We start from the raw sequence: 24,598 nt of genomic DNA on the forward strand, positions 1-24,598 counted from the left end.
AGGCTGTCCTCTCTCACCACTACTATTCAACATAGTACTGAAAATACTTGCAATAGAGTTTAGGCAAGAAAAAGATATCAAGGAAATCCTGATATGAAAGGAAGAAATAAAGCTCTCAGTGTTTGCTAATGACATGATAGTATACTTAAAAATCCTAAAGAATCTACCAAAATCAAGAAACAATAGATTCATATAGCAATATGGCAAGGTACAAAATTAGCAAACAAAAATCAATGGCCTTTTTATACACCGATAATGATAGGGAAGAAATGTATATTAAGAAAACATACTCAAATATACACTTATATACACAAATATACATACTCAAATATTTTGGAGTCAACTTGACTAAAGACATGAAGGACCTACACGAAGAAAACTATAAATCTCTTCTCCAGGGATTTATAAGAGAGCATACGCAGGGATTATAAGAGGGAACATGCAGAAATGGAAACACATACCCTGCTCATGAATTGGGAGGATTATCATTATTAAAATGGCAATACACCCCAAAGCACTGTACAGGTTAAAAGCATTCCCTCTAAAGATTCCCATGACATTATTCAAAGCAGTGGATCAAACACTTCTGAAATTCATTTGGAACAATAAACATCCCCGAATATGTAAAGCTACCCTTGGGAAAAGGAATATGGTAGATATTAATTACTGAATTTTAAACTGTGTTACAAAGCAATAGTTACCAAAACAGCGTGATAGTGGAATAAATACCATCCATCAGATCAGTGAAATAGGCTTGAGTACTCAGGGAATGTTTCCCAGACATACAATCATTTAGTTTTTTTTTTATAAAAGAGCAAAAAAATTCTAAATGGAACAAGGAAAGCCTCTTCAAAAAGTGGTGTTGGCACAACATCTTGCAAAAAAGTGAACTCAGACCCCATATAACACTAGGTACAATGTTCAAATCCAAATGATTAAAGACCTTGTTATCAGACCTGAAACCATAAGGTATATAGAACAACAGGTAGGCAAAACACTTCATGACCTTGAGACTAAAGTCATCCTTAAGGAAGAAACAGCACTCTCCAAACAAGTGGAAGCAGAGATAAACAGATGGGAATATATTAAATTGAAAAGTTTCTGCACCTCAAAGAAAATAGTGCCCAGGATACAAGAGCCACCTACTAAGTGGGAGAAACTATTCACCCAATCCCCATCAGATAAGGGGCTAATATCCAAAATATACAAGTCACTGACAGAACTTTACAAAAAAAAATCAAACCCTATCAAAAAACTGGGAGAAGAAATAATCACTTTGATAAGGAAGAAATACAAATGGCCAAAAGGCACATGAAAAAATGATCCACATCACTAATCTCAGGGATATGCAAATAAAAACAACTATGAGGTACTATTTCACACCAGAGTGAATAGTGCACATCAGAAAGAATGAATACAAGCATTGCTGGTGGGTATGTGGAGAGAGAGGAACTCTTACTCCCTGCTTGTGGGAATGCCGTCTAGTCCAACCTTTATGGAAAGCGATTCCACCAGAAACTGGAAATTGAGCTCCCATATGATCCAGCTATACCAGTCCTAGGGATATATCCTAGGAACATAAAAAATACAATACAAAAATTCCTTGCTCACACCTATATTCATTGCAGCACTATTTACAATATCCAGACTCTGGAAACAACCAAGATGCCCTTCAACAACAGATAAATGGCTAAAGAAACTGTGGTCCAAATACATAATGGAATATTATGCAGCCATCAGAAGAGATGAAGTCATGAAATTTTCCTATACAAGGATGTATATGGAATTTATTATGCTGAGTGAAATAAGTCAGAGGGAGAGAGATGGATGCAGAATAGTCTCCCTTGTCTATTGGTTTTATGAAAAATAAAAGACATTTTTTTGCAATAATTCTCAGAGACAAAAGAGAGAGGCTGGAATTTCCAGCTCACGATATGAAGTTCACCACAAAGAGTTGTGAATGTAGTTAGTGAAATAACTACATTTTGAACTATCATAACAATGTGAATGGATGAGGTATCTAGAAAGCCTTTTTAGAGTATAGGCAGGGGGAGGGTGGAGGGAGATTTGGGACATTGGTGATGGGAATGTTGCACTGGTGAAGGGGTGTTCTTTACATGACTAAATCCCAACTACAATCATATTTGTAATCAAGGTGTTTAAATAAAAATATTTAAAACAAAGAAAATGTGTATTCAACCTATAATGTGATATTACATATTTATATATTCCTAAACTTTTATTTACTATGTACATCTTTAGTTTATTACTCTTTATTTGTTAGTTTAGGATATTAATGTAAAATATCTGATAAAAATCAGCTTCTAAGCATATGTTGCTCATGCTAACTATATAGAATTATTGAACTTTTTCTACTTTTTTCTTATTTTTTTTAAATATGGAACGCTTCACAAATTTTCATGTCATCCTTGCACAGGGGCCATGCTAATCTTCTCTGTATCATTCCAATATTTTTAGTATATGTGCTGCTGAAGTGAGCACGAACTTTTTCTACTTTTTTATGGAATAAATGTGATATACCCAATTGCAAAGTTGTTTCTTGTTGAGCGTCAGTAATAAAATGTTCCAACATCTATACTTTAACCATTGTACACTTCCACTTCCATTACCACTGTCACCAGTTTTCTTCCCACTTGCCCCATCTTGCTCAATGTCAAACATTTCTCTGTCTGTCTGTCTGTCTGTCTCTCTCTCTCTCTCTCATTATCTCTTCCTTTTAGGCACGGTTTTTGCAACACTGTTAGTGAAATGTATTATGAATATTACTTTACCTCCTTTAAGCACCCAGTTTTTGTCTAGAGTGGAATCTACTGATTTTAATCAAGTTTATATTAATAAACATTATTAATTGTCCACTGTAAAATTTGTAAGATTCAAACACACATTTTAAATAACCTGTAATCAATTGTTTTGCTCTCTATATATTTTTATTCCCCTTCTAATTTCATGTGTTGAAATCTAATAATTAATGTAGAAGGAAGGGTGTTTTGAACATGATTGGGTCATGAGAGTAGAGCCATAATATATGAGATTAGTAATATAAAAAAATAAACACAGGTTACAGCAGCAGTTAAAATTTTTGCCTTGCTCAAAATGATTCTGGCTCTAGATATGGCAGTACATATGGCACTCAGAGGATAGTCAAGAATAAACTCTGCACCCAAAACTGGAGTAAATGCTAAGTACTGCTTATGTGCCCTGAAATCAAAAACATCATAAAGCTCTTGTGCAGTTCTCCTATATATGCATTATATGAGGTAATGCATATTAATATTAACATATACATAATAAGGAAGCACATGCATAAATATAACTTATGTAATAACTTTATTTCTTATTGACATTTTCTAATAGTTCCTTTGATGACAGGTCATTGATAATTGATCTCATATTTTATATCTTGATTTATAGGAAGAAATTTTTTAACCTGTCAATGTAGAAACATACACAAATTGATACAGTTGAGTTTTTCAGAGCCTGTTGTCAGATTACAGATGTTCTCTTATATGTCTAAATGGCTAAGTATGAACTATCTATATGGCAATCTGCTTTCATACTGCAGACCGGAGTCATTCTTATGTACTTTATATAACCCTTCTGTCCCTGTCAGGAATAATTCCTGAGTACAAAAGCACAGAGTCTGGAATAAATTCTGAGACCTATCTATTGTAATACAAAACCAAATGCTTAAAAAAGTAAAAAAATGGGAGTTTTACGTTGGTACACACAAAAATTTTCTTCTCTTGTTTTCCCTGACAAGTCATATTTTTTTCTACTAGCCTCTGAACTGAAATGATTCCTTGTTATCCAACAAAGAAAATTCATCTACGACCTCAACACTATTACTGGGGAAACTTTTTTCTAGTCAGTTCTAGTGCTTTTTGCTGGAAAAGCACAGTGGGTAACTGGTGACCAAATTAGTCAGTACCATACACCACTGCAATAAATGTTTATTGGTCTCACATTTAGAACAAGATCAGATGTTTTGTAGTCACCTCTAGAATTTTTTGTCAAATCCCTTAAATTTTTCAGTAATAGTCATGCTGTTGGAGCTTCAGCTATTAACAAAGTATTAAACCATTTCCCTAGATTGCCTCTCTAGGGGCATCTGATGAATCTTTATTTCACAGATGTTTTATCAGTACAAGTAATCACTTACTTTTCTCTCTCCATTCTCCTGGGTACATTTTAGAGGGAAAAACCTCCAGGTTATTTGATAGGCACTTTATCTTTGTTAATATAAGTACATGGCAAGAATATTTCTAATACTGTTTGCATGTTGACCAGCCTTATACCTATAGTCATTTTAAGATTAAGAAACTCTACACTTTGTTAGCTTTCTTACAAAAACTAAGATTATTTATTTTATCTGTATGGAATATTACTGCCTAAAGGAAGAGAAAAATCAATAAGTCCTACATTTTATTAAGCTTCTGAAGAACAAGGACATTTGCAATGTTAGCTGTATTATTTAATCACCATCTGCAATGAAAGATAGGTTGGATGATAGATTTCCCCATGTTTTACAGTTGTTAGTAACAGAGTTCTTCTCTAGATCACTAACATTTTTTAATGAACCATTTTTTTCTCATGGATACATGCAAACCAAACATTGATGTTTCCAAAACAGAAAAAAGTAAATAATTTTTGTAGATTATCACACTCGACCATTTATTCGTTCTTCTCTTTTTCTTCTGATGGGTGTAATTATAAGCTATTTTATCTGTCATTCAGAATCCACCAATATACAATTAACTTTGAATGAACTCTTTGTATTCTTTTGTTTCAATGTTGTTGACTTCTGCTCAGGTTTTTATTATTTCTTTTTTTTCTGCTGCTTGTGTGCTTCTTTGCTGTTTATTTTGCACATATTTAAAGTGTTCATTTGGTTGTTTATTTAGTCATTTTCTTATATCCTAATGTAGGCTTGTTGCTACAAGTTTTCCCCTAATTACTGCATTTGCCATGTTCCATAGGTTTTGGCTTAAATACTGCATTTGCAGTTTCCCATAAGTTTTGGCATTTTGTTTCTTCATTGTCATTTGTCTCAAAGCATTTTGCTTTCAGAGCAGATTTTCCTGCCTCGACACCTAATGGTGAGATGAAACCAGAGATACACTATGACACCCTGACTTCTACATAAGATCTGTGCAAAAACCAAGATTTCTAATTGTTGCATTAGTTAATTAACGATGGGGCTGGATGGCAATGGATGGCGATGGATTTCTTTCTGCCATCCCAGGCCACGTGGCTCAGCAACCCCCATGAACTGGCAGGTTCCAGGCCCAGGTGATCGGCGTAATCAAGACTCACTCACATGCAGGCATTAGGAAACATCATCTTTATTCATGCCCTGACCACCACAGGTGTGTGGCCTATCTCATAACCTTTCAAGCATACGGCCATTCTTAGCCCTGCATCTTATAATTCAGCCATCTTCCTCAGAGAGCTCCTCACTCCCAGGCTCCAGGGTTTATATACCTATTCCAAGACCCCTCCCAGGAATGGGCCGGGTCTTGCAGGTAAGGTCACACCTAATATCCGGTTCCCAAGACCCCTCCCAGAAATGGGTGGGTCTTAGGTATCTGCACCCAAATTCAGGGTTTCAGCTAGGTACACCAACATCTAATTACAGAAGTCTGACTATGATAACCATGATTGAAGAGAACTTTTCCTGGGACCATGAAGAAAGACGTTGGTATTAGACAATTTTGTTTGCCCAGAGTCTGTAGTTGGTCTTATGACAGGATAATTTATGTTTAGGGATGCCTTGTTTTAAGGCCAATAGTTTTTCCTTTCTATTTAGCACCTATGAAAAAATCAGTCACCTCCTTTTCCCCCCCAAATCTTTTATATAAAGGCTCCTGCCTTTTTCATAGAACCTTGGGACACTAATTACTTTGTTTAACCCCATATTACTGCATTTTTCTATAAAATTAAAAAGTAAAATAATACAAAGACACATTGGTGGAGATAAAAAGAACAGAACTATATAATCAAGCAAAAGTCAAAAATAGAATAAAGAGATCCAATTGATAACAATCTAACTTAAAATGGGCCTGTCATACTGTTAGGCTGAAGAGCAATATGTGGTGGTAGAGGAAGCACTCTGGAAGCATTGGTTGAGGAAGGTTGACTCTGGTAGTGGAAATGAGTCTGATTAAATGCACACTTAAAATCCAACTATGAGGGACTTTGTATATCACAATAATGGTTTCAATAAAATAAAATAAAATAAAGAGAAAAGAAAAAGTAAATAAAAATACAATAGCAAAAACGTGCTTCTCATAGACACAGGTGGGAGAAAAACGAGGGTAGGGGAACATATATGGAGGGCAGTGGACACTAGTGAAAGGATTGGTGTTGAAATATTGTTGCCTGGCCAAGAGAAATTGTGAGTGCTGCCTGTGTGTCTGTCTCCTGTCCTGTCACTTGAAACTTTTGGGAGTGGGCTGAAAAGAGGCTCCAGAAAACTTGCTCTCCCAGAGGCTCATTCAAGAGCGGGCACACCAAGGAACTGCTTCACAATGTGAAAACCGGCTATAAGCAGTACTTTGCAGAAGTCAGGTCCCCTGTTTGTGACATCAGGCTGGAAAAATCTACGAAACTACGCCTGCCCAGTAGGGCCCGACCGTGAGAAATTGTGAGTGCTGCCTGTGTGTGTCTGTCTCCTGTCCTGTTGCTTGAACCTTTGGGAGTGGGCCAAAAAGAGGCCCTGGCCATGTGCTCTTACTAAGGAAAGAACACCATTGAAACAAGAAGAAAAAAACCACACTAAGAACTGTGCTGAAGGCTGAACTCTGCTGGAACTCAGATGCACCCCTCTCTGCCCGTCTTCTGTGCTGTGCTTTATTTTTGGCCTGATTTCATCCTGTGTGCAGCTCATCTGTGGACGGCTCACCTTCCCTGGAGCCTTCCCTAGAGGTGAGTTTACAAGCCCAGAAAGGGGAAGCCACTGAATTCTGCTGGAACTCAGATGCCAGCACCTTTATCTGCCTGTCTTCTGTGCTGTGCTCCATTATTGACCTGATTTCATCCTGTGTTTGGCTCATCTGCGGATGGCTCGCCTTCCCTGGAACCTTCCCTGGAGCTGAGCTTACATGCCCAGAAAGGGGAAACCATTGAACTCTGCTAGAACTCAGATGCCAGCACCCCTATCTGTCTGCCTTCTGTGCTGTGCTCCATTTTCGGCCTGATTTTATCCTGTGTGTGGCTCATCTGAGGATGGCTCACATTCCCCTGGAGCCTTCCCTGTAGGTGAGTTTACAAGCCCAGAAAGGGTGGGGCCAGAGGAGCACGGCCGCTCCGCTTCGCTTCCTGGCATACACATAATTTAGCCAATGAATATAACCACAACACATAGAAAAAGCAACAATACAAGTGTGACAATGGGGAAACAATGCAGGCCAGCACCAGACATAGAGAATGATGATGGCAACTCTGATGACTTGAACATGACCAACCAACTAGTCAGTCTCTAAGATAAGGAGTTTAGAGTCGCAATATGGAAGATGTTCAAAGAACTCAAAGAAAGTATAGAAGAGAACACTAATAAGAATCAAGAGAATATGATGATAAAAATCAGAAAACTCCAAACTGAAATTTCAGGTCAAATAACAGGTCTGAAAAACTCAGTAGATGAATTGAAGAAAAACATGGTTGAGCTTTCCCACGGGTTAACAGCAGCTGAGGATAGAATTAGTACACTGGAAGATGAGATGAATAACAATTCTATACAGCAGAAGAAATTGAAAAAAAGCCTTAAGGCAAATGATCAAACAATGGAAAAATTACTCAAAGAATTGGAACAGATGAAAATAGAAGTCTATGATAAACTCTACAGAAACAACATAAGAATCATTGGAGTCCCAGAGACCCAGGAAGAAAATCTCCAGGAAGAATCAACGGTCAAGAACATCATTAAAGAAAAACTACCACAGCTAATGAATACATGCGATCAAATCCTGCATGCCCGAAGAGTACCAACTAAAAGAGACCCCAGAAAAAAAACACCCTAAGACACATCCTAGTCACAATGACGAATCCCACAGATAGAGACAGAATTCTGAAAGCAGCAAGATCAAAAAGAGAAATTACTTTCAAGGGAACATCCTTGAGATTTACTGCAGACTGTCACCGGAAACACTCAATGCCAGAAGGCAGTGGTGGGACATAGTTACAAAACTCAAAGAAATAAATGCTTCACCTAGAATACTGCACCCAGCAAAACTCACTTTCAGGTTTGAAGGAACAATACATGATTACACAGACAGACAACAGCTCAGAAATTTTTACAGGTTCAAAACCATTCTTAAAAAAAAACTGAATGGCCTACTTTAAGACAAGACTGACCAACAGACAAACCAAACTCCGATATAAACATGGCACCAACTCCCAGGACAATTCTTTCTCTCAATGTCAATGGACTAAAAGCATCAGTTAAGAGACACAGAGTGGCTAAATGGATCAAAAACTCAATACAACCTTCTGCTGCCTACAAGAAATGCACCTGAATAGTCAAAACAAATATAGACTCAAAAGTAAAAGGCTGGAGGAAAATCATCCAAGCAAACAACATCCATAAAAAAGCTGGAGTGGTCATACTAATATCAGATGATGCAAACTTTATACTTAGGAAAGTTGTAAGGGACAAAGATGGACATTTTGTATTAATCAAAGGGTATGAAGAGCAGGAAGAAATAACTCTCCTAAACATATATGCACTGAATGAGGGGCCAGCAAAATATTTAATAAAATTATGGACAAATCTGAAAAATAATATTAATAACAACACAATAATTGTGGGAGACCTCAACACAGCATTGTCAACACTTGACAGGTCAACCAGACTGAAACCAAACAAGAATATTCTAGACCAGAAAAGAGAAATGGAAGAAAGAGGCCTAGTAGTTATATACAGGACACTCCACCCCCAGAAGCCTGGATACACAATCTTCTCTAATGTACAAGGGACATTCTCCAGGATAGATTACATGCTGGCACATAAAACATACCTCCATAATATCAAGAGGATAGAAATTTTGCAGGCTACCTTAGCTGAGCACAAGGCTCTGAAATTATTTGTGAATTCCAAAGGGACACAGAAAAACTTTAACACCTGGAAGTTAAACAGCCTCATACTGAATAACCAGTGGGTCTGAGATGAAATCAAAGAGGAAATCAAAACCTTCCTCGAAATAAATGATAATGGAGACAAACTATCAGAACATATGGAACAAAGCAAAAATGGTACTGAGAGAAAAATTCATAGCTTTGCAAACACACATCAGGAAAGAAGAAGGGGCCTTCCTGAAGAGCTTAATGAAGCAGCTCATAGAATTAGAAAGTACTCAACAAAAGGACACAAAAGTAGGGAGAGAGAAGGAAATAACAAAGCTGAGAGCAGAAATCAATGAAGTGGAAACCCGAAAAACAATCCAAAAGAACAACGAAAGCAGAAGTTGGTTCTTTAAAAAAAATAAGCAAGATTGATAGACCCATGGCAAAACTAACAAAGAGAGAGAAAAACTTGATAATTCGTATTAGGAATGAAAAAGGAGAGATCACTACTGATATGGTAGGGATACAAAGGGTAATCAGAAACTACTTTGAGAAACTGTATGCCAATAAAAATGAAAACCTGGAAAAAAGGATACATTTTTGGACTCTTATAATCTTCCACAGTTAAATGAAGAGGATGTAGCATATCTAAACACATCCATCACTATTGAGGAAATTAAGACAGTAATAAAATGTCTGCCCCAAAACAAAAGCCCAGGCCCAGGTGAATTTACTAATGAATTCTTTCAAACCTTTCAATACAAATTTCTACCAATCCTGGAAAGACTCTCTCATGGAATCAAAAAAACAGAAACACTTCCAAATAGCTTTTAGGAAGCCAACATCACCTTGATATCTAAACCAGACAGAGGTACTACCAAAAAAAAATTATAGACAAATATCGTTGATGAATACAGATGCAAAGATCCTCAACAAAATCCTGGCAAATAGTATTCAATGCCTCATTAAGAAGATCATCCACTACGATCAATTAGGTTTTATCCCAGGAATGCAAGGCTGGTTTAACATCCATAAATCTATCCACATAATACACAACATCAACAACAAGAAAAATAGAAATCACATGATCATATCAATAGATGCAGAGAAAGCAAGATGGGAATGGAAGGAACCTTTCTCAACATAGTTAAGTCCATCTACCACAAGCCAGTGGCAAATATTATCTTCAATGGAGAAAATCTAAAAGCCTTTCCTCTAAATTCTGGCACAAGACAAGGCTATCTTCTCTCACCACTTGTATTCAACATAGCACTGGAAGTACTCGCTATAGTGATTAGGCAAGAAAATGATATCAAGGGAATCCAGATTGGAAAGGAAGAAGTCAAGCTCTCACTGTTTGCAGATGACATGATACTCTACTTAGAAAACCCTAAAGACACTACCAAAAAGCTTCTAGAAACAATGGACTCATATAGCAAGGTGGCAGGCTACAAAATTAACACACAAAATCAATGGCCTTTCTATACACCAATAGTAATAAGGAAGAAATGGACATTAAGAAAACCCCATTCACAATAGTGCCATACTAACTCAAATATCTTGGAATCAACTTGACTAAAAATGTGAAGGACCTATACAAAGAAAACTATGAAACTCTGCTCCAAGAAATAAGCGAGGACACATGGATATGGAAGCACATACCCTGCTCATGGATTGGCAGGATTAACATAATTAAAATGGCAATATTCCCTAAAGCATTGTACAGATTTAATGTTATCCCTCTAAAGATACCCATGATACTTCAAAGAAGTGGATCAGGCACTTTTGAAATTCATTTGGAACAATAAACACCCTCGAATAGCTAAAGCAATCATTGGGAAAAAGAATATGGGAGAAATTACTTTCCCCAACTTTAAACTTTACTACAAAGCAATAGTTATCAAAACAGCATGGTATTGGAATAAGGACAGGCCCTCAGATTAGTGGAATAGGCTTGAATACTCAGAAAATGTTCCCCAGACATACAGTCACCTAATTTTTGATAAAGGAGCAGGAAATCCTAAATGGAGCAGGGAAAGCCTCTTCAACAAGTGGTGTTGGCACAATTGGATAGCCACTTGCAAGAAATTGAACTTAGACCCCCAGCTAACATCATGTACGAAGGTAAAATCGAAATGGATTAAAGACCTCGATATCAGCCCCCAAACCATAAGATATATAGAACAGCACATAGGCAAAACACTCCAGGACATTACAGGCATCTTCAAGGAGGAAACTGCACTCTCCAAGCAAGTGAAAGCAGAGATTAACAGATGGGAATATATTAAGCTGAGAAGCTTCTGCACCTCAAAGGAAATAATGCCCAGGATACAAGAACCACCCACTGAGTGGGAGAAACTATTCACCCAATACCCATCGGATAAGGGGCTTATCTCCAAAATATACAAGGCACTGACAGAACTTTACAAGAAAAAAACATCTAATCCCATAAAAAAAATGGGGAGAAGAAATGAACAGACACTTTGACAAAGAAGAAATACAAATGGCCAAAAGACACATGAAAAAGTGCTCCACATCACTAATCATCAAGGAGATGCAAATCAAAACAACAATGAGATACAACCTCACACCACAGAGTATGGGTCACTTCACAAAGAATGAGAATAAACAGTTTTGGCGGAACTTTTATCTACTGCTGGTGGGAATGCCATCTAGTTCAACCTTTATGGAAAGCGATATGGAGATTCCTCCAAAAACTGGAAATCGAGCTCCATATGATCCAGCTATACCACTCCTAGGAATATACCCTAGGAACACAAAAATACAATACAAAAATCCCTTCCTTACACCTATATTCATTGCAGCACTTACCATAGCAAGACTCTGGTAACAACCAAGATGCCCTTCAAAAGACGAATGGCTAAAGAAACAGTGGTATATATACACAATGGAATATTATGCAGCTGTCAGGAGAGAAAAAGTCATGAAATTTTCCTATACATGGATGTACATGGAATCTATTATGCTGAGTGAAATAAGTTAGGGAGAGAGAGAAAAACGCAAAATGGTCTTACTCATATATGGGTTTTAAGAAAAATGAAAGACATTCTTGCAATAATAATTTTCAGACACAAAAGAGAAAAGAGCTGGAAGTTCCAGCTCACCTCAGGAAGCTCACCACAAAGGGTGATGAGTTTAGTTAGAGAAATAACTACATTTTGAACTGTCCTAATAATGAGAATATATGAGGGAAAGGAGAGCCTGTTTAGAGTACAGGCGGGGGTTGGGTGGGGAGGAGGGAGACTTGGGACATTGGTGATGGGAATGTTGCACTGGTGATGGGTGGTGTTCTTTACATGACTGAAACCCAAACACAATCATGTATGTAATCATGGTGTTTAAATAAAAAAATGATACAATCATGGATTTTGCAGCAACAGGATGGACCTAGAAAATATTATGTTAAACAAAGTAAGCCAGAAGAACAATAAATACATAATGATTGCACTTCTTTGATGTATATAGAATAGATACCACATTTACATATAGTAATCCATGAAGAAATACAAAGGTCGAAAAAGGTAAAAACTCCAAACACCATAGGTACCAGCATATAACAATAAGTGGTCAAATGAAGTGGAAGGAGAGCAACACAAAGCTGCAATTATCCATTATAACTTAAAGAAACCAGTAATGATGGAAACAGCTGTTTAGAGAGAACAGGTAAGCAATCCACCTCTAACTACAAAGGCCTATAATAATAGTTCTAATTGATTTATCCACAGAACCAGGCACAGAGGATGATTGGTACCGGGGCCTCCTGCTGTATTGATTACCAACAATATGTTTTAGTGACACAATTTTACCAGGTATAAAATAACCCTTCAGCTTTTAGTGTCCAAAGTGGTCCTTGGAAAAGATAGGGTGAAAACCCTAATTTTAAACCTTGGCATTCAAGCATGCTGGTTACCATATATAGTGCTCATTATTACTATGTTTCGATGAAATACTCTAATTTACCTATTTTCTTTTATGTCGTCTATTAGGACCCAAAGCACATGATCATTCAGACCACTGGAACAGACAATGGCATGACACAGACTTACTTTACAGGTTCCACTCATCAAACACATTTTTTGCAAATTACTACTTCTTTATTTTTCTTTTTATTCTTTCTCTCTTTCTCCCCACCACCATTCTTTCCATCTCCCCTTGATTCTTTTTTTATCAATTCAATCTTTTTAACTCATTTCTACCATAATTACTTATTCTTTTCCCCCTCATATCTTTTGTTTTTCCCTCCTCTTTCTCTCCTTGTCTGTGTCTTAGCCGATTATTTATCTTTTCTTAACTCAATTATCTCTTAAGAGCTCAGACCCAGCCTATGATGGTCAGGACTTTAACAATAACCTAAGAATAGATCAGTAACATCTGTTTTTATGTGTCCATGAGTTTGTAGACAGTGGACTTCCTTCTGATTGCCAAACCTAAAATGTAAACAATCCATGCCTAATCTGTATATAGCCCCTCTTATATATTATCTCCCTCTCCCTTTCAAAAATCCCAATATCCTTTCATCCCCCAACCCTGATCTGATATCTCTCCTTATCTAAGCCTCTTTACCCTTAGTTCTTGATTCATTACAATCTGAGAAGGACCTCCTGCTCCCAAAGCGAAAGGACACCCTCTCAGTCCCACATCTCACGTTCTAGCAAGAAACTACAACCAACACTCCTGCTGACTCATGCTCTGTGGCCCTCCTTCTCACCCTCCCATATGTGGACTGTTACATGGTACTGATTCAGCCCCAGAAGGACCCCCAGCCCAAGGACACTCATTCCTTTTGGCTTCAAATCATTTCTTAAAATAAACAAGACCATGGTGTGTGATAAAAATGTGCCCTGGATTTCACCCCTAACAAGAATATCTCAAAATACTTAAGGCCTATATGTCCTTTATATGTTTAATATATCTACAATAATACCACTTAGTCTGTTTATTCCCAAATGCAAGAGCCTCTTAAATAACTTTTTTGTTTGTTTTGGGGTCACACCCAGCAGTGCTCAGGGGTTACTCCTGACTCTATGCTTAGAAATCCCTCCCAGCAGACTCGAGGACCATATGGCTTGCCAAGATTTGAACCACTATCCTTCTGCATGCAAGGCAAATGCCCTACCTCGATGTTATCTCTGGCCCCTAGTTTCTTTAATTCCTTTATTAAATTTATTTTTAGTTATTTTAATATATATTTTTTTCTTTCTCCTTTTTACCTTCACCTGTATTGGTTTTTCTTGGTATGAAAACCTACAAGAAAAAGTCCTGCCTGGGATAAAAGCTCAGGTCAAAACCAGGGCACAGAAATTGTGTAGCCTGACATTCTTACCTTCAAATGCATCAGCAATATATTTTGGCACCATTTTCTGCAAAGGCATACTAAATAAAAAGTAAAATTTACATATAGAAACAAGCTCTTATCTACTAGGGATAAGAAACTATACAGTTCATAATACAGGGATGCCTCCGACCCTGAGCATGTATCATGAGGACCTAGCTTAGACTCCATGTGATTGGACAATGACTGTCCAACACAGAACCCCAAATCTCAGACTTGGAACAGACACAGATCCCAGCAACAGCACTAGGAACTGAACTCCTCCCTGGGAAATTACTAATACCGCTCTGGCACTAACTTGCACCAGTTTTGATATGAGGAAACTGCCTGACATGAGGAAACGGCAACAACTTGATCTATCTCATCACCTAATGGTATGATGAAATCAGAAGATATGTCATTTACTGCTCTATGCAAAAACCAAAATCCCTAACTATAGAAGACTGACTTTGACAAACATTTACTGGGAAGAAAAAAAATAAAATAAGAAACACAACCCTTTTTTAAGAAATTGCTGGTCTTGTTTTTTGTTGTTATTTTTTGTTTGTGTGTTTCTTCATAGTTGATGGTTTTGGTGTTTGCTTTATTCTTTCTTTATTCTTTTTGTATTTTTGTTACTCCCTTATGTTTTTTGTTTTTGTTGGTATTTTTTGTCCTGTCTTGTTTTGTTTTGTTACCCTTTTCTTCTTTTTCCTTTCTTCTTCTAAATGGGTATTTATTTATTTATTTATTTACTGGTTGTTCTGGTCACACCCGTTTGATGCTCAGGGTTTACTCCTGGCTAAGCGCTCAGAAATCGCCCCTGGCTTGGGGGAACCATATGTTAGCTGGGGGATCGAACCGTGGTCCTTCCTTGGCTAGCACTTGCAAGGTAGACACCTTACCTCTAGCACCACCTCACAGGCCCCTAAATGGATATTTATAACCCCTAGATGGACTCCTCCTAGTTTTTCTCTTTTTTGTTTGCCTTTATTTCTTTCTTTTCTTCTCCCATATCTTTTATATCTCCAATAGAGGCACATTACTTGAATCACCTTGATCAACCTTATAATAGGAGGAGGAAAAAATGGATGGTACCAAGACCAGACAATCGTATGTTTATTTGGTAGAAATAAATATGATCAGACTTGAATACCAAATCCAAAGTCAACAATAACAAAATCGATACCCAATATATAACAAGCTGTACAGGGGGGAACAGTTGCACTAGCATTATGGGGGGTAAAGGAAGGATATGTGGGATGCATGCTGGGAATGGGTGGAGGGAAGACAACACTAGTGGTGGGAATGCCCCTGATTCATTGTCACTATGTGCCTTACATATTACTGTAAAAGATTTGTATTTCACTTTGAACACAAGAAAAATTTTAAAAAGGAGTAGAAGATAATATAAAGTTCATGATAAACAGAATAAAAGTGCAATTTATTAGGATTATTTCCATAAACAAGTATTCTCATAAGAGTTAATATAATGCCATGCTTTATAGCATAAAATTGTATCAACTAAATATTGTTTTAGAAAATATAAAAATAGAAACAGAAATGAGTTGTATTTCAAGACGTCCAACTAGTTTTAAGCATGAGCTATCATTTTGAATAATGATTTTAGGCTTTTTGGCATGGAGAATTCCCAACTAGTTCTCAGGGTTCTGGCATTCATCCCTGACTACACTTGGCTCCTTGAACTAAATGGTTCCTTGTTACCAAGGCTGTGACTGACTCTTGAGCTGTAAGATACATTGATTAGGGGCCAGGCCAGTGGTGCTCATGGAGCACAAGCTAGATATTGAGCCTTTATTCTTTGGTCCCTCTGTTTCATTTTTGATGCACAATAAATAGATAATGATATTAAAAATATGTTATCAATGATCTAAATCACACGTGTGCCTTACAATTGTTAAAAATATTAATTTTGTCTTACTGCCCACCACAAAGCACTGTAATGAAATCTAGCAACCTCTGATTTTGTAAATTGAAGAAAAATTAATATAAACTCAGGGATTTTATGTACAAATATTCTTTAGAGAAATTTTAAAAATCCTGCAAATATGGAAAGGTAGAGACAGGATCACTATAGGCTTTTTGTTTCCTTCTTAAATATTAGTATATTTGCCTGTTGAAGAAGTGGAGGAAAAATAATATATGAGGAAATTATTTGTTGCCTCTCTTTTTATTACATTCCATTATTATTGTTATAATCCTTTATTATCCTGTTATTTTTCTTCTGTAAAAATTTTTGATTTCTTAGGTAGACAACAGATTTTTGCTTAGGCTTTCTATTAAGCAGCATGCAAGGCAGCCACCCTACCTGCTGTGTTATTGCTCCAGCCTCAACAAAAATTTCTTTGCATGCCTATAAGGTACTCTATTTATTTTCTCTATCTTTGGCCAGAAAATTTACTTTTCTCGAAAACTCCATCCTTCATCTTTTCCTCAACTGTGTACAGGAATTCTTTTTTATATTCTTTTTTAAAATATCTTTACTTAAACACTTTGATTACAAATACGATTGTAGAACAACCCCCATCACCAGTGCAACATTCCCATCACCAATGTCCCAAATCTCCCTTCTCCCCACCCCACCCCCTCTTACACTTGAGACCAGGACTTTTTTTTTGCTGAACCTGCCCATAGTTTGAGTTTCTTTGTCTCAATTGACATAGCTTCCTTGAGGCAGCTATCAGACTCATGAAAGTTTATTTTCCTGTCTTCTCTATTAGACCTTAAACTCTTTGGGATTAAATTTTATAACTTTGAAAATATGATGTGCTATTCAATACCTATTATAGCTCTTTATTATCATTAATGTAGAGCAAATCAATGTGTGTTGGAAAGGACTCTTTTGAGAAAATTCCTTTGTTGATTTGAGCTTGCTTTCCATGTTCTTTCCTTAGGCTGAAGTGATATCTTCTTCACCTATTCAACTCACTAATCACTTCATCTAAAATCTTCCTTATCTCTGAGTAGATGTATTTTTTTTACTTTTGTGTGCTTTTATAATATGATTGATTATGCGTATTGCAGTTGTGTATTTATGTCAATTTCTATCATTCATTAATTGTTTTATTCTCCTGTAACTCTTAAACTTTATGACTTAATGTAAATGATCTGATCTGTTAATTATTATACTTTGTACTATATTTTTCAGGATAAATTTTTAATGTATATTTATTGAAGGAATGAATGAATTAGAGCACTGATGGAATTCAAAGTACAAAGAAATATGTCTGAAGAACTAGAAGAATTGAACAACCCTTTCTATTACTCTATGGCCTGAGTATATGATCAAGGAAGAAGAGTGGCCTGTTCAAAGGTTTCCATGGACATACAACTCATATGAAGATGGAGAATACAAAATGCAATTGTTTTCAGGACTATTTTCCAAGATTTGGAGAGTCTGAATGTTATTTTGAAGTTAGGCATTCAGATACATAAGCTATTCTGCTTTGTAATTTGGTTGAAAGCTACACAGTTGGAGATGGGAGTAAATATTTCCACCTCCCCTAATCAAATACTGTGCTTTTTGTGCGAAATAACTGAATGGCTTAGGTAGAATATATGGTGATTATATCCTAAACTTGAATCCTTCATTTCACATAAGATGCGATGTCAGTAACTGGATTCTCAGGAAACTTTTAGTTGTGTCTGTGAGCTTCCATATTTAATAACAGGGAAAAATACATGCATGTTCTTATGAGATAGTGAGTACAACAACAAAGATTTTGGAATCCCATGAACTCAATTTGTTCTACATGAATATAAGACAGTGGGAATAGAATACTTTCTTGTTTATTATGTATGTATGTATGTATGTATGTATGTATGTATGTATGTATGTATGTATTTTGGTTTGTGGGCTAGGTTTTGTATTTATTTTTGGTTTGGGGAACCATTTGTGGTGCTGGAGATTGACATCCTGCAGGCTGTATATATACCAAGTGCTTTAACCTAATAAATATACTCTCTTCTGTACTTAGATTTAAAATTTTTAAGTTTTGATATGTTTATTCATATGTTACAGTGGTATGGGAGACATCAGTATGCCATCTGAGTTTTCTGTAGTTCCAGGTAAGACCTATCTTCTAAATTATTCAGTGTTTCTCTGGATAGTCTCCATTTTTCAGTGATGCATTTACCTAACAAAGCTTATAGTTGATTTTTGAAAAGAATGCTTTGCTTAGACTATCTGAAAATACAATTATTGATGTTAGTTACTTTCCTTCCATATTGAATTTTTGCTATCACCTTAGTTTTCGGCCTTTGATGATACATATGGCCATCATTAATTTTTTATTTTATATAAGAAGGCCTCTAGGTCTTCATTAGGTGAGCTTGCATTGTCAAATAAATATGTAAATTGGGGAGAGCAAGCATATTTGTTGCCTCAGCCTATTTCCTGAAGTAGGTTATATTTTTTGTGTGTTTCCTTTACCTTAAATGACTTTTATTCTGAAACCTTTAACTCTGGAAGCAATTTATATTAACCATTAGAATTTTGATATTGGAAGACTATTTTTTATAATATTTTTTATTTAAACACCTTGGTTACAAACATGATTGTGGTAGGGTTTCAGTCATATAAGATGACACCCCCCATCGATCACCAATGTAACTCACCCATCACCATTGACCCAAATATCCCTCCTCCCCTCCCCGCCCCTACTCTAGACAAGCTTTCTATTTCCCTCATATATTCTCATTGTTAGGATAGTTCGCAATGTCGTTTTTCTCTAACTAAACTCATCACTCTTTGTGGTGAGGCTCATGAGGTCGGCTGTAATGTCCAGCCCTCCTCTCTTTTGTCTCTGAAAATTGTTGAGAAATGTCTTTCATTTTTCTTAGAACCCATAGATGAGTGAGACCATTCTTCGTCTTTCTCTTTATCTCTGACTTATTTAACTCAGCATAATAGATTCCATGTACATCCATGTATAGGAAAATTTCATGACTTCATCTCTCCTGATGGCTGCATAATATTCCATTGTGTATATGTACCACGGTTTCTTTAGCCATTCATCTATTGAAGGACATCTTGGTTGTTTCTAGTGTCTTGCTATGGTAAATAGTGCTGCAATGAATATAGGTGTAAGGAAGGATTTTTTATATTGTATTTTTGTGTTCCTAGGGTATATTCCTAGGAATTGTATAGCTGGATCGTATGGGAGCGCAATTTCCAGTTTTTGGAGGACTCTCCATATTGCTCTCCAGAAAGGTTGAACTAGTCTGCATTCCCACCAGCAGTGGATAAGAGTTCCTGTCTCACTGCATCCCTGCCAACACTGCTTGTTCTCATTCTTTGTGATGTGTGCTAACAATAGCAATCAGATCACCTCATAGTTGTTTTGATTTGCATCTCCCTAATGATAAGTGATGTGGAGCATTTTTCATGTGCCTTCTGGCCATTTGTATTTCTTCTTTATCAAAGTGTCTGTCCATTTCTTCTCCTCATTTTTTGATGGGATTAGATGTTTTTTTTCTTGTAGAAGTCTGTCAGTGCCCTGTATATTTTGGATATTAGCCCCTTATCTAATGGGTATTGGGTGAATAATTTCTTCCAATTAGTGGGTGGCTCTTGTATCCTGGGCACTATTTCCTTCGAGGTGCAGAAGTTTCTCAGCTTAATATATTTGCATTGAATCTGTACAATGCTTTGGGGCGTATTGCCATTTTAATGATGTTAATCCTGCCCAGGGTATGTGTTTCCATTTCCGTTTGTCCTCTCTTATTTCTTGGAGCAAAGTTTTATAGTTTTCTTTGTATAGGTCCTTCACATCTTTAGTCAAGTTGACTCCAACATATTTGAGTTTGTGTGGCACTAATGTGAAAGGGGTTGTTTTCTTAATGTCCATTTCTTCCCTATTATTATTGGTGTATAGAAAGGCCATTAATTTTTGTGTGTTAATTTTGTAGTCTGCCACCTTGCTATATGAGTCTATTGTTTCTAGAAGCTTTTTGGTAGAGTCTTTAGGGTTTTCTAAGTAAAGTATCATGTCATTGGCAAACAGTGAGAGCTTGACTTGGAAGACTATTTTTTTTAATAAACTATGATTCATATATTAATGACTACCTCCAAAGACCCTTCACTGGGTGAAGAGGAGACAGCCTATAAATGTGGGGGGCTCACATCAGAGGAGCTTTTGGTTCTTCCACTCATTCAATTGTCCTCAGGTATTACTTCCATGTAATGAAAATGATAAACAGGGTAGACAAGTACTTGTTTATGATGGGTAAGTCAAAGTAGAGATAACAATAAGTAAACAACACATACAAATAAACATGAATACCAGAAGATGAAAGATAAAGTTGTGGACCCATGCCAGGAATTTAGATTTGTTTGGGGGCCGAACTGTGCTTAGGTGTTTTTCTTGAATCTACACTGGGGTTATTCCTGGTGAGCTTCAAAAGACCATATGTGGTGTGAGGGATCAAACTCCAGTTGGTTGTAATTCAAGGCAAGCACCCTACCTGCTATTCTAGGGATGGCTAATCATTTTGAGTGCCCAAACTGCTACACAAAACCAAAGAATTTCCTCAAAGTGCCAGCACATCCTCCCAATGGTCAGTCTGGCCCTGTTGCCTGGTAAACATTTAGTCATTTATTCGGAAATTATGTAAATTAGTAAATAATTTTTTCTTTTCTTTTTCTTTTTTTTATTTTTTTATAATTTTTATTTTGACCAAAGTGGATAACATATCTTTCACAGTAATATTTTAGGTATATATTTACATTGAATCAAGGGATTCCCATCACCAAAGTTGTCCTCCTTACCCCCACTTCCCAGCTTGCATCCCATATCGCTCTCTCTTACCCCTCCAGCTGCTAGTATAAGTGATTCCCTCTGTGTCTAGCTTGTTGTAGATTGGGTATTAATTCTTTTGTCGTTGACTTTGGATTTGATGTTAAAGTCTGATAGTTTCTATCACTACTTAGTGATCATACAACTGTTTGGTCTTGGTGCCCTCATTAATTTCCCCTCAATTTGAGAGACAGAGCAAGATGGTTCAAGTTACCATATGTGATTCATTTGAAGAGAAGAAAAGCAATAAAATGCGATAAAAATCAAGCAAGCTGAAAATGGGCAGAGTCCTTAGAGGATCTCAACATCAGTTTGAGAGAAGAAAGGGAGAAAGGAGAGAAACACCACAGCAATATGAAAAAAAATATCAAACAAAAAATCCAAAGAGACTGCAGTAATAAAGACACGCACCATATAAGCACAATAAAAACAAAAATAAAAACAAAGTGGAGCTCAAAAAATAATAAAAATGACAACAGCAATAAAAAACCAAAAAAAAGAAAAGAAAGAAAAGAAAGAAAAGAAAGAAAAAATTAAAAAGTAAATAAAATAAATAAATAAAAAATAAATTAAAATTCATATTGTGGTGCCTTTTTTCTGCATAGACACAGTAAATAATGGGGAAATTAGAAGGGGAATTCCCTTGGCCTAAGAGATACAGGGTACCTCCACATTTGAAATATACTGCCATGGGAATAACTACAGACTCCTTGAATGTACATTTAGTCTCCCCTAGATCCTTTTGTGGTGTATGGAAAACATCTGCTCTGTCATGGGTGATAAAATCAGACCTCTGTATCTAGAGATCTCGGTAACTGCACAGGTCAAGGAGTGGAGCTTATGAAGAAGTCTTTCTTTACGGTTCTAGAAGATTTGTTCCTTCACTGTCATTTTAATCAGTCTCCTGTAATTGGTGGTCTTGGTCATTAAGCTGATCCTAGGATGAAGCCTGGGATAGCATCTTTCATTATGTTTCCAGAAGATTCATTCAGCTGCAGTTATCTCATTCAGACCTCTGGAATTAGAGATCTTGGTTGTTGTACAGATCGTAGGTCAAAACCTAGACTGAGGCTTTTTTCTTGGTCCCAGGATATATTCTGCCTAGTCATGGTTGTCACAGTCAGTTATCTGTAGATAGCGATCTTGGTTTTTGCACAGATCAAAGGATGACAAGTTTTCTGATTTTGTCTTATCGTTAGATGATGAGGTAAGACTACCTGCTCTTCGATCAAGTTGTTCCCATTTCCTCTTTGTCAGGATATCATATCAAAACAGGCACATGTTGGTGCCAGAGCACTATTAAGGATGTCCTGGAGGGGGTTTGGTTCCTGGAGCTGTTGTGGAGAATTGTGTCGTTTCTATGTCTGAGATCCAGGGTTCAAGGTTGGACGGTTGGTGTCTAATTAACTGGGGTCTAAGTTGGGTCCACATGACATATGTTCAAGGTGGGAGGTGCCCCAAGTATGAGTTCTTATTCCTAGTAGATAAGAGCTTGTTTTTATACGTAAGAATTCCCCTTTTAGTAGTATGTCTTTGCAGGAAGAAATGGCACTACATTATATTGCTGGTGCATTTGGGGGTGGAAAGAGAAGAAAACAGAAATAAGACAAAATATAAAATATATATGCTCTCACACACACACACACACACACACACACACACACACACACACACACACACATATATATATATAGAGAGAGAGAGAGAGAAAAGATTTCTTAAAAATTAAGTAAAAAAGTAATTAAAGGAACAAAGTGATGCAGGAGACTACCTTATATTTGGGGAAAAACAGGTTAAGAGGTAGTATTATAGAGGTCTTTTACTTTGTTTCTTTATATATACTTATATTTATATATAAATATATATGTTATATTTGTTATATGTGTTAGATTTCTGGTTGTTTTTCCTGATTTATTTTGATAAGAATAACTCTTTACAATTTAATCCATGTCAAGAATCAAGAAGTTGGGGCTGGAGAGGTGGCACAAGTGGTAGGTAGTTTGCCCTGAATACAGTAACCTAGGACGAACTGCAGTTTGATCCTCTGGCATCCATCCAGGACTAAAACCAAAAAAAATCAAGACATTGTATTTTTATTACTGCATAGTATTTCATTCTGTAAATGTGTTAAACAACTTTATCCATTAGTCCATTATTTGGACACTTGCGTTACTTCCAGGTCTCAGCTATAGAGATAGCACAGCAATAGCAAAGATGGGAATATTCTTTTATTTTTGCATTCCATAGTTAAATACCAAAAAAGTAGAATTTCTGGACACTTGGTAATTATTTTTAAACTTTTTTTGTGGAGAAATAGTGATATAAGTAGTAGTCCTAAGGACTTAGTAATGACTTTGTGCTCAGAGAGTACTTCGAGAAGCATTTCTAGAAGTGCAATGTGAGGTTTGGGGAATCAAACTGAGATTGGACACATGCAAGGCAAGCTTATCTCCTGTATTATCCTTTGGATCATATTTTTAACTTTTGGGAAATTTCTATACTATTTTTCATAGCAGCTGAAACAATTTACATTCCCATGAAAAGTGGATATGGTTTCTTAATTTTACATAACCAGAGCACTCACGTTATTTAAATTTAGAATTTTACCAGGGTCTTACATTTTAGTTGTAGTGTCTGCAACTGGCTGCAATGGGTAGACCATGCATACTTTATTGTTACACCATGGATTGTGCCCTCAGGAGTGCAATGTTTATGTTACTGATCTATTCTTTGGTGCCCAGAATTCCTTAAGATTATTTTTTAAAATGATAAAATGCTGCACTAGAACAAATCAAGTTTTAATTAATAAGGGAAGAGTTATATAAGTACTGCAAGTACAAAATAAAAATGACATTAAGAGCAAATTAATCTAGTACTTTCTGTCAAATCTCTTTGAAATTGTTCAGAGCAAGTATTCTTGTTTTGTAGGCCTGTATAGTTCATGTTCCAACCTAGTCAAAATGGTTCTATTTTCAAACAATAACATGTTTCATATGTCTTACTATCTCCTGTAATATATGAATAGTTTCTAACTAGGCTATGTTTTGTGGAAATCTATTACCAGCTCAAACATTGAGTCAAATTATTGAATTATATTATAGCAAGTGAATGCAATCATATATTGTTTAAGGGTATTTCTGTCAATGGTAAATGACATACTTGAGGTTATCACTACACAGCCAAGATATTATGTAAAAGGTTAGGCACTCTAGACTTGAGTAATTTCATTCTGTGACATGCAGAGAATGATAAAATTATCTTAAGATACATTTCACAAAACTATCCCTTAAATAAGACAAGACTTTACCACAAATTATTTAGCTAATACTGTACTATTAGATGTTCTGATATATGTATATATTTTTTA

The 24,598-nt window shown here is 36.4% G+C and overlaps 1 non-coding gene across 1 annotated transcript; it reads right to left on the reverse strand.

Annotated features, from left to right (window-relative positions):
* Positions 1 to 2,392: 2,392 nt before the first annotated feature.
* Positions 2,393 to 2,502, reverse strand: LOC126002164 (U6 spliceosomal RNA). Its single transcript, XR_007492937.1, has one exon. It is a non-coding gene; the product is annotated as a U6 spliceosomal RNA (small nuclear RNA).
* Between the last annotated feature and the right edge of the window lie 22,096 nt (positions 2,503 to 24,598).

Source organism: Suncus etruscus, chromosome 2, assembly GCF_024139225.1.
Source record: "Suncus etruscus isolate mSunEtr1 chromosome 2, mSunEtr1.pri.cur, whole genome shotgun sequence".
In the NCBI taxonomy this organism is placed as follows: domain Eukaryota; kingdom Metazoa; phylum Chordata; class Mammalia; order Eulipotyphla; family Soricidae; genus Suncus; species Suncus etruscus.